This window comes from Clarias gariepinus, chromosome 21 (assembly GCF_024256425.1).
Source record: "Clarias gariepinus isolate MV-2021 ecotype Netherlands chromosome 21, CGAR_prim_01v2, whole genome shotgun sequence".
Lineage (NCBI taxonomy): Eukaryota > Metazoa > Chordata > Actinopteri > Siluriformes > Clariidae > Clarias > Clarias gariepinus.
Genome location: NC_071120.1, coordinates 11,969,047 through 11,981,379, shown reverse-complemented (window position 1 = coordinate 11,981,379; position 12,333 = coordinate 11,969,047). Strand labels below are relative to the sequence as shown.

Genomic DNA, 12,333 nt, shown 5'->3' with positions numbered 1-12,333 from the left:
ATAATCTCCGACAATATTGGGTAATTTACAAGTGCTCTGAAAGCGCATCCCTGCTAATTCTTTGCTAACCTCTAAAGTTAGTCATTTTCGCCGCGCGCACCTCTGCGAGTATAAACCAAGCTTTAAGTAGTGACAGTCGCACGTAGCGGTGACAGGTCGAATGACAGCCAATATGTGAAGACACCATGTCGAGTGACAGGTTCCTATGGCCGTGTCGGGTCGTGAGAAATGCGTGCATGGCTGTGCCGGGTTGGTTGCCATGCGCATATAACAATAAAAGATCGAGTGCCATGCTCATGTGGAGTGGCAGCTGCCAGTGCCATGCGCACACAGTGGTAACATGTGGAGTGGCATGCGCACGTAGCGCTGACATGTGGAGTGGCATGCGCACGTAGCGGTGACATGTCGAGTGCCATGCGCACACAGTGGTAACATGTCGAGTGGCATGCGCACGTAGCGGTGACATGTGGAGTGGCAGCTGCCAGTGGCATGCGCACGTAGAGGTGACATGTGGAGTGCCATGCGCACGGAACGGTGACATGTGGAGTGGCAGCTGCCAGTGCCATGCGCACGTAGCAGTGACATGTGGAGTGGCATATGCCCGTGGCACGGAAAGATTTTACTCTTACTGCATTCCCAGATATGGGCGAAAGAATTTTTTTCAAAAATCAGACCTCCAGGGGGCGCGTTCGAGAGTGGGTTGCCCAGTGTGGCCGAGAGCGGGTGCCTGGGGTTGGGCAGAATCCAGTTCCTCCAGGGGGATTCGGCCTGCGCACGAGCTGAGAGCCAGAAAAATGTTCATCCTTCAGGGGGGGCCGGAGGGGGGCATCCGCCCCGGGCATGTGGCATCGGGTCCGGGCCCTTCCCACAGACACCCCCGCGAAATCTAGCCCTTTTAAGAGCTAAAGAAGGTTCAAGTTTAGCCATTAGCAGTTAGCATAGCCTCTACATGCTAGTCTAACCTGACGTACTGTAGCTCTGCTGAACTGATGATGAGAAATGTTAATGACATCATCATGAATAAAGGATCGAACACATTTATTTTGTTTGTGAGAGGGCCAAGATGGCGGCGATGTAGGCGGTTGTGTGTTTGCTCTTCAGGGAAATATAGGTGAAATGGTGATATAACCAACTGTTTAGATTGGTGATAATACACACACAATAACTCTAAAAGTGATATAATTCCTTTTGACATACTTACGCATGGGAAAAAGAGAAAAGAAGAAAGTTAAACAAGCGCTTGACAGCATGGCTTCTAGTGCATCTGATGTGGTTGAACTCTTTGAAGAGTCAGCTTCGGCCTCTAATATCATTGGACTTATGTCACAGAGAGATATAGAATCACAATAGTTTGATACTTGTCTTTGACAGACACTCCTCAGAAACCAGCTGCGAAAAAATCGAAGCGTGCGGAATCTATCGTCGGTAAGGAAGATGTCTTGGCTGCAATACGCGAACTGGCTTTAAAACACGTTAAGAAAATTAAGTTACTACTGAAGCTACCTCGAATCAAATTATGAGTCTAACTGCGACGGTGCAACAGCTTATTGTGGATGGTGGTTTTCATAAAGAGGCAATTGATCATCTGCAATCAGAAGTCCAAGTGCTAAAAAAGGAAAACAAGTCAATGAAAGCAGGTGTACAGGAATGTAGCCGTTACAGTTGGAGATGGTGCCTAAAGTTGCACGGTGTTGCGGAAAAAGAAAGCGAAGATGTCAGAAAATATTTGGGAATTCATATCACAAGAAATTTAATTTGTAGACATAATTTATAAAATAATTAAAACTAAATATATTTTTAACAACTGGCTTCAAAGGGATCTTTCTTTATTTATCTTTTTCTCGTGTTATTTGGTTATCCAAGGTTGAAGGGCTTTCTCGTTTTGTATATTCTGCTCTTTCTTTATTTGTCAGCGATAAAACTATAAAGAACTATTTTTGGATTTTGTTTGGAAAAATAGACCTTACAAATTAAAAAGAGAAGGGCTTGCTAGCTCTAGCAGTGAAGGTGGATTTTGCTGATACATTGAATACTTTTAAAGTAAATTGGCTGAAGAGATGCCTTAAAAATCCAATGTCTGTATGTTTTTTTTTATTCCAAATAAGATCTTTGACCAACTTGGTGGCTTACCTTTTTTATTAAAATGCAATTTCCTCCCCAGTAAATTACCTATTTTCTTATCCAATTTTCATCAGCAATGCATTCTTTCATGGAAACTGTTTTATTCATGGCTTCTCCCCCCACAAAGTTATAATTTGGAATAATGCAAATATAACTGTCAGAAATAGGTCTCTTTTTTCCCCTAGATGGTTTAATAACAACTTTAATTGTATTCTATCTGTGTTTGATGATTCCGGTAACATCTTAACTTATGAACAATTTATGAATCTTCACAATTTTCCAGTCCCACCAAAAAAATTAAAATACCTTAATGAAAGCTTTACCAACTGGCTTGATTCAGTTGACTAAAAATTACCCTAAGTTTAATAAAGGCAACATTGCTTATCCATCTTTACGCTTGGATGGAATTAATATCTTAGATCGAAATGTAATAATAAACATATTCGTAAGATTTTTCAGTCAAAAAGAAAAATTATTTCAATAGGGAAATTTTACTGGGGTTCATTTATAACAAATGTAAATTGGAGAAAGGCCTGGCTGTTACCAAATAAGTTTTGTATTTCTAACAAAGTTAAGGAGATTCACTTAAAAATTCTTCATAAAATTTATCCAGTTAATTTGACTATTTCGAGATATTCTGATGTTGACGAGTCCTGCTCTTTTTGTGGAATTGTGGAGGAAACTGCTGCTCATCTGTTTATTGATTGTGGTATTACTAAAAAATTATGGATTGACTTAAGTGCTTATGTTTCTAACCTTACAAATGTACATACCTTTGACCTAAAGGATATTATATTTTATTATGAAAACCTAAAGCTACCATCTGCCGAATTTGTTGTTCATTTTATCATATTGAATGCAAGGTTTTTTATTCATAAACAAAAATGGCGTAAATCTCCTGTAACTTTCACCCACTTCCTTGCTGAATTTAACCATCTTGTTTCCTCTCTTAGACTTACAAATAACATAAAAAAAGTGTACAGTTTTTGGTGCATTTTGACAACTTTTCTGAAAGGATGTAACTTTCAGTCCTGACCTACAGCAGCTTGTTTGCCTCCTGACAGGAAAATAAAATAATAATAAAAAAAGTTTTGATTTCCTTGTAATTTACCAGCGAAATGATGGAATATGCTGATATTTTTATTTCTGTGGTGCATTAGTGATGATCAGATAGACATTTTCATTATTTATATAATTAGTCAAAGTGCAAAATGTCTTTTTATTAATAAAAAATATTATTGGTTAATATTAGTCATTAATATCTAATCAAAACTACAGAATACTGGCTCTTTATCGTTTGACACTGTAGGCCTGTAACTGTGGCGGCGGGTCACTAGAGGGCGCTCGGGAGCCTTCTAAGAGATTTTGAGTGTAGATTTTGTCTGCAGTTGTTGGGGCTTTAAACATTAGTTGCTTTCTTTCTTTCTTGAACATACCGGTGTTAAGTCAGTGTAGCACATCCCTACATACAACATTTTCCACCAGCCGCCACTGCTGTACACACAGTACTAAGATAATATTTACTATTTATATATTGTTAAAACATAAATATGCTACATACTGTGAATAAAAATATACAATAAAATATAAAAACCCAAAGGAAACATGTTTTTTTATGTTAATAACTGAATAGAAAATAATATGAAGGAACAGCGCGTGCCGCTTGTCAGGTTGCCATGGTGACGGCGTCAGTTTGCGTCATGTTTATTTTCTAACTGCCGTGACGCGCTATATCAAGCCGAGTTTGACTTTGTGAGCATTTCTGCAGAGACGTTACTACACCGTATACGAGATTTTCTGCGCCGACTACAATTTATCAGTGAAATTAATCTTTAGATTACTGAGATTTAACAGCAACCGAGATGAGCGTGTGGAGGTGGAGAGACTCCCCGCGACTCCGGCAGGAGGAGAAGAAACCTCAGACCTCAGGTGAGTTTATTACCGAGTTCTGTTTGCTCTCTCTCTCTCTCTCTCTGTAGCACAAACAGAGTTAAAACAGGAAACTAATCAGGAAAATGAAAAAGAGGGAAAATGTTGTGTAGAAATAAAGCACTCGGCTAATGGTGGTGATAATGATTATGGCTTGTTATCACTTGATTTTACTTTAGTTAAAACAAAGAGCTATTTTTAAATTATTTTTACTAAAGTCAGTTGGAAAAAAAATCAACAACAACAATAACAGAGTTAAAATCAGGACAAATGCTTACAATCATGTTAAATGTGTCTAACCTGTTATTTATTCATAAATCTATGAAGCTGTGACTGTAAACCTGTGAGTGTTTATGTGATCAGACTTTAAAGCAGGGTTTCTCAAAGTCCCCAAAGCACCCAAGTGCATCGTTTTTCCCCTCGTGTACCCTTTTGTTGTGGTCATTTATTTTTAAATGTTTAAGCTTAATACTATTTAAGCTTAATAAAGGTATTTTCTGTGCTGGAAATCCATTTAAATGATGCAGCTTCCTCGTTGCCATTGAGCGATTCCATGAAATCAGTTTGTTATTCAGGTGTCTTGTTTTGGTCCTTTAAGGCCAGTTGTTTAATCGATTTATTCAGGCATAAAATGAAATAGACTTTGCTAATTTAGTTTGTTTCAGTTGGAAAATTAAGATTTTTATCTTGTAGTTGAAATTTCTTTAAAAACACATGTGAACTTTGTGATGCTAAAAGCTGGAGCTGTTTACAGTAGGTTCACAAACGACAATTTGCAGGCAATGGATATTCCAATACTTGGAATGGATTTTATAATCTCTCTGACACTTTTCTCCACGAGGCTTGAAAGTATTTTGTTTTAGACTTTCTTAAACGTGAGCGTTCCATGATTGTAAGTAAGTTTTAAAAAAGTAATTTGCTCATCACTATCTGTTCATCACTGTTCTTGACCTTTGACTTTGAATAGAAATCAGATTTGGACATTTGAATATTAAGTTTGAGAACCTCTGTCCTAGATCGTGATATCAGTCTCATCTAAATGTGTTCTAGGTACAGTATCTCATTAGGCCTCAGCTATAACACATTAATTCCCCAAATTTTTTATTCTTCCCCATTATTCTTTATTTTCCCAATTTCTTCGATACATAGACATCTAGTCTCTCAGGCTCTGAGGAAAAGCAACACATCGAAATTCAAACAAAAAAAAAAACAACAATCAGAATAAAGAGGTTTAATTTTTTTCCTATTTAAAAAATTAATAGCCATTGAAAGCATAGAAATATCTTTAACTAAATGAAATACATTTTTGAAATGCAGGTTTTGACTTGACGGGACAGCACGAGTCTAACAACAGACAAGTGTCTCCACAGCAGTCTGTATTCGAGAGAGAGGATGAAGAGATCACAGGGCGAGCCAGGGAGGAAGGCCACGTAGATGTGATATTTCCAGGGCCAGTGACACATCATAGCTGTTGTATTTTCATCTGTGAACTCCTTAAGTCTGTCCTGTACCAGAGACAACAGCTGCCCGTGACCTATGACCAGATGGTCTCCTTCCGAATGCAGCAGCTTGCAACAACACAGGTAAGAGAAAAACACATAGATTTAAACACAGAGAATAGGCTGAACAGTGCTGTAAAATGAGTTCAGTTATGATGTACAAATATTAGGCTCATGACTACTATTTTCTGCCCACAGCTGGAGGAAGGAGCTGTTAGGAATACCATCAAGTCATCAGAAGACTTAACTTGGCAGTGGTGTAAGCGTACACTCCAAGTGATCACCTTGATCACCTGGAGGAGCTCTTCTCCCTGAGTTACATCCCCTGTGTGCTCTTCATGCTTGGAGGCTCTTTGATCCTTCCCACCGAAATATACGAGATCAACATGGAGGCTTTGGTGCGGGAAGGCAGTGTGAGGAGTTTGAGGACTTCCCTGTGTTTGCAGCAGATGTTTCACACCCTTTTCTTGGCAGATTTGCTCTCTGACGTTAAGCCGGTGCGTCTCATGGGCACCACAGTCATGGCGCTTGCTCATCGTAACTGTGGTGTGGAATGGTTTAAGCCTAAGGGTAACTTCAGGCTTCCCACTAATGTAAAGAGACAGATGATAGTTTTAGCCAGTGGTGGGTCTGGAAGTGGCCAAATGAAGGCTGACCCTAGAATCAGGGATGATTATATTTGGTTTCAAACACCTGTAGCGATTAAGGGTTTCTGTTAATAGTATAGATAATAGCATAGGTGAGATTCAGTCTGTGTACAGAGTTACGTTTTAAAATAAGAAAACCAAAATCAGTAAAAGAGGTTCTTTCAAAAAAAAAAAAATAATAATAATTTGTAGTATATTGTTATATTGTATATAGTTTTATTTTGTTTAAAATATATATGTATATGTTCTTTTGTACTGGTCTTGAAAATAAATTCAACAATGTAACAATGATATTACATACAGTAAGTGCACTGTACTTTTGTTATAATTTTAAACAACTTGCATTTGTTTTTTTTATAAATATAATTTTTGTAAGCATGCTGCTTCTTTATTTATTAAAAGAGAATAAGTAGTGAGATTTAATGGGTTGAAGTTTACAGGGTTTGTAATGACATCTGTCAGCTATTCTCTGCTACTTCACTATGCAGGTGGAAAAAATTACCGAAGGCACACTGTAAAAGCAACCCAAGAAGTGGACTGTTATACAATGACTAAGTCTATCACTTGACATGGATAAAAGATGCCAGTTTTAGGTACATCTGGCTAAAAGTGTAATCATTCGGTCCTGCAGCAAATTCTCCTATAAGAAAGTGATGTTCAGGATTAGGTAGAACTGTATGATCATTTAGGAGGCTGTAGTTTGTGCTGCTATTGAACTGAACTCTTATTACTCATTAGAAATACAGTTGATTGCAAGAAACCTATGCTTTTTTCTTGGATAAATCATGTCAAATAAAACTTAAACCAGCAGTCACCTCTGACCCGGTCCCACAGTCCATAGGAAAGCACAACAGGCCTGTGAATAAATCACAGATAAACATAACCTTTATAAAACCATTAAACACACAGTATTAGTACTACATCCCTAAAGTGACAACAAAACATTAATTGAGTAAAGTAATTGTAAAATACACCTTCATATCTTGTGGACTTCATAAGCATGACAAAAAAAAAAGCATTAAAAATGTTTGTTTGCCAAATAAATTCTGTAATGATTTCCCGCAAATGTTTTTATAAAGGTATTTTTAAGGGTTTGTATCCCAAGGACCCAACACTGGATTCCACCCTTAAAAGTCTGGCAACCACTAATATAAGTATTTCAAATCAGCACATTCTCATGAACAGTTTGGAAGTAATGTGGGAAAAGCCTCCAAGTGTCACTGCCACACAGCTCCAAAGCCTTTGCTTTGATCCTAAGCTCAGTTTATTGTTTGTGTGCACATTTACAAGTTCTTCCCCTTGCCTGTGATGTTTCCTCTGGGTTCTCTGGTTTCCTTAGACTTGTACACATGTAATGTGACTCTGATCCACCTCTCTGTATGAATTTGTGTGTGTGGTGCCCAGTGATTCACTGATTTCCCATTCAGGGTGTATTCCTACCTGTACCTCCCACCTGCTCTTTCTGGGATGGACATGTAATTCACCCCCACACTAGGATTGCTAACTGTCCCATAAAGTAAGGACTCGTCCCATGTTTGGAAACTGAAAGATCAGTAAAATAAAATAATCTAAAACTAAAATAATCAGTTCGGTGAAATCTGTGGAGAGAAATATTACAGGTTAGCCGACAATGTGATTTGTATGACATGAAACAGTCAGTGGATAAAATGAAAACCCTCCTTCTCTCCCTCAGCGTGTCTGTCACGTTTTCTACCAAAACTTATCATCTGGGGATGAACTTGGCAGCAACACACTACATGTTCAAGTTCAGGGGCGGACTGGGACCAAAAAGTGGCCCTGGACTTCCTGGCCCACAGCAGCCCACATCATAATACATTGGCTCATTGATGTAGAGATACATTTTTAACACCAGTTACTTGTATAAAAAAATTATACAATACAGAAATCAATGCTATTTAAACATATTATTTGAAGTAACACTGAATATATATATAGGGTCATATTAGTAAAACAAAGAAACAAGGGAAAGAACATCAAGACAAACAACATATAAATCTATAAAGACAATATTTTAAAAAGAATGGCAATAAAACTGAACAGGTAAGCTGAAATAAAATCAGTAGCTGCATTAGCTCACTCTAGTAAACTAGTTACTTATTTCAATTATTATGGTGGTCAATACATACATGTATTAATTCAAAATAATGCTGAGAAATGTTTTTTTGAATTAATATTGACAACCATAATAATTACTAGCACGAGCTGATGAGTGGTATATCTTACACTGCATCAAGATGATACCCCCTGCGAAATGTGCATGATATCTCACAAACAAAAAAGCCAATTTGTCTTTTCCTTATAAAGTGTTTAGGTGAAATTCCACCCATACAAGTGTGACAAATATGCAAAGAAAAAAAAAAAACCAAAAGGGGCAAATACCTTTTCATGGCACTGCACAGTAGTCAATTGTTCCACTGGAATGAAACTGTGCCAGGTGGATTTATAGCACTTTCAAAATCATACTAACTTTACACTGATATGAATAACTTTGAATGATGAATGCTTTTTAACACACTTGTGACTCAATAAGAGTCAATGCAGAGAATATTTTCTAACAGCCTGTAAATGATACATTATGGCAGTATTGTCTTGCATCTTTTGAAATGAATAAATAAATAAATAAATAAATAAATCACAATACTGCAAAAATGTCTCATTTTGCTGTCAAACTGTTTATAAGCCTCCTGGGTCTCTGTGAGACTGGTGCTACTGGACACTAAAAAAAATATTGTCTTTATATGTAGTTTTATATGTTGTTTGTCTTATTGTTCTTTCCTTTGTTTTACAAAAAATTCTGGGCGCATTGGTATGTCATATCCTAAAACTTTACTAATCTCCCTTTTAACTTCCCGCCAATACACTTGAATTTTGGGACATTCCACAAACTGTGGGCGAAAATGCCTTGTTGATGCTAGAGGTCAAAGGAGAATGGACCGACTGATTGAAGCTGATAGAAGAACAACTTTGACTGAAATAACCACTCATTACAACTGAGGTATGCAGCAAAGCATTTGTGAAGCCACAACACGCACAACCTTGAGCCGAATGGGCTACAACAGCAGAAGACCCCACCGGGTACCACTCATCCTTACTACAAATAATAAAAAGAGGCTACAATTTGTTTCTGACCATGTCCATCGCTTTATGACCACCATGTACCCATCCTCTGATGGCTACTTCCAGCAGGATAATGCACCATGTCACAAGGCTCGAATCATTTTAAATTGGTTTTTTGAACATGACAATGAGTTTAATGTACTAAAATGGCCCCAACAGTCACCAGATCTCAACCCAATAGAGCATCTTTGGGATGTGGAGCTGTTTAGTGTCACTATGCAGATGTTACACTCAGTGTGGTTACAGAAATCTTTGGTTTAGTTCTTATTGAGTGGCCACACATAACTTCCACATTTCCCTCACTTTTATTACATGATTCTTATGTGAGCATAAGCAGTGAAGCATTCTGCAGGTTTATAATACACCGCGGCCAAGTGAACCATGTTCCCATCAGAACCATGTTCTGCGAAGCGAGGCATAATCGTGGTGTTTGCTTCGGTTATGACATAGCATAGTTTATTATCTGCTGTGGTAGATCTGATTTATTCAAATTTAATATTGTTTTAGCGATAATTTTACGGAAGCCAGTTTATTTATTTAATTTTGAACACTTTGGAGTTCCATAAAAAAGTAGCACTTGTGAATTTTGTACATTCAGACAATTACAACTTCATCAGTGTGTCAGTTTATATTATTATTATTATTATTATTAATTTATAATAAATAAAATAAATAATATAAGGTAAATGTAACAGTGTTAGATAATTTGTTATTAAATGCATAATTTACAGTATAGAATTTATTGTTGGTAAAGGATTTATTGCTCAATCTAAACACACTTCCAGTATACATCTCTGCAGCTTTCGCTCTGTTCTCAGAGTCTCTGTGTAACAGCTCGCATCAATACGTCAGGTTTAAATATCTAATACTTTAAGTTATAGCCCAATTAGAACTGCACATGCCTGTCTTTGATTAGACAGTAATATGTATTTTAGTTATTAGCATGTGTGTGAGAGACATTTACCATATGCTGATAAAAAAATAAATAACTGATGCATAATCAACTTAATCCATGATAAACGCAACAACCGAAGAAAACACAACACCTGGAACTCATTTACGAACGTAAGTATGGTGCATCGCGATACACCACGAGTTTTGCCGTAGTGATTACGTTTCCAATCTTTCTTCGCGAAAAATTAAATGTTTGCAGAAGCTTGCAGGCCTGCTGGACCTTGCCATGTCTCACAGCGAGTCAAACCGCATAGGTAAGATATGGGTGTAACTGTTTGGCACATATGCATTAAGCAGAGAAATAAACATCAAAGGGAGTCAATCGGAACCAGGTTGTCAGAATGTAAATTTTTTTTTTTTTAAGTTTATGATTGGCTGATATTCAGTGAGCAGAATGTTGAAATATTGAGCATGTGCAGGAAATACAGTTTGAGCACTTTGAGTTTGAACGCGATTATGAGTTTGATGAAGTAAGTGAGCATTTAAGCAAACAAAAACAAAGTCAGGGTGCAAAACAGTTTACTACTCCAATAAGAACAGCATACTACTCTAACTCCTAATTACTGGTTAGCTTGTTTAGCTTCACCTCCTCGTTACACGCCATGTGAGTGACAGCAGAACGCCATAAATAAGGGAGGGGGATATGAAGTAATTAAGTTGCATAACTAAATCTTTGCTAATCTCTTTCCTGATTAGTAATTTAATAGTGTTTTGTGTTACACTGTTTGTGTTCAACCAGTAACCTCGACTGATACAGCAATCCGGGATTGTTGTCAAGTAAATAAGTGAACTTGTGCATGCTGCGTGACCTGAATGTACGGATACAAGTGAATTGTCACCATTCAGATATTGCATGTATGAATAAATCAAGATTGTGATTTTTTTTTTCAATTAATTATGCAGCTCTAGTGTCTGGGCTCTGGCACTGTTTAGGCACGGAGCATGTCGCGACAGAACAGGATGTGCGTCCAGAAGCAGTAACACTTCAGAGAGTACCCTGCTGAAAATCCAGTATTAGATTTGTTTGCTGGTTAATACTGGTTAGTGCTAGTCTGATGCTGGTTTAGCTGGTGAACCAGCATAACTGATGGAAGACCAGCATATCTACGCTGATGAAACCTTCAAATTAAAATTTTATTTGTCACAAACACAGTCATACACAGTACGATGTGCAGTGAAATGCTTTGACAACTGCTCATGACCTTATGATAAAAAACCTTAAAATAAAAGACTAAAGAATAGGAAATAAATATAAAAAATGAAAGAAGGGAAATTTAACTAAGAAGATTGGAATTAAATATAAAATAAAACAATAACTATAAAATATAACAATAAAACAATAACTATAAAATATAACAATAAAACAATAACTATAAAATATAACAATAACATAACTGTATAGAACAAATATACAATATAAGAAAAATATAGGGAAAATTAAAAATATGAGACAGCTATACAGAATATACAATATAAATAAAAATAAGAACAGTTGTACAATATAAATATATGGAATTTTATAAACTTTTGTGTGGGAATGAAGTTGAGTATAGATTAAAAATAAATGGAAACATCACATATGTAAAGTGTTTAAAGTGTCTTGTGCATCTGGGTAACAGAACGTCCAGGGGGTGTGCAAATATGCTTGAAAGTGACAACCATATTACCACCAGCATATTACCTTACCACCAGCATTAGTCTTGCTGATTAATGTTGGTCTGATGCTGGTCTGCTCTCTCTCCCCCTCTCTCTCTTCCCTCTCTCCCCCTCTCTCTCTCTTCCCTCTCTCTGTCGAGCTACACATGTCATTCCTGAGCTGCCAGTGATCCAGACTCCCTTTGCCCTCCAGACCTGTCTGATCCATCTGACTCATGGATGTCCCATATGTCTCTTTGGGATGCGTTTGGTGTCTGGGGATAGTTCTGGCCTCGACTGGTGTTGACAGCTGTTTCAATCTTTACAATCTGCTCATTTTGATTCATGCACACTTACATTCTATACAGAACAGACTTAAATAATTATTTTGATTGTGTAAAGCTGCCTTG

At 37.2% G+C, this 12,333-nt stretch overlaps 1 pseudogene; it reads left to right on the top strand.

The window, feature by feature from the left end:
• The first annotated feature begins 3,714 nt into the window (after positions 1-3,714).
• Positions 3,715-6,342, top strand: LOC128509761 (MAD2L1-binding protein-like; annotated as a pseudogene).
• Positions 6,343-12,333: the final 5,991 nt, after the last annotated feature.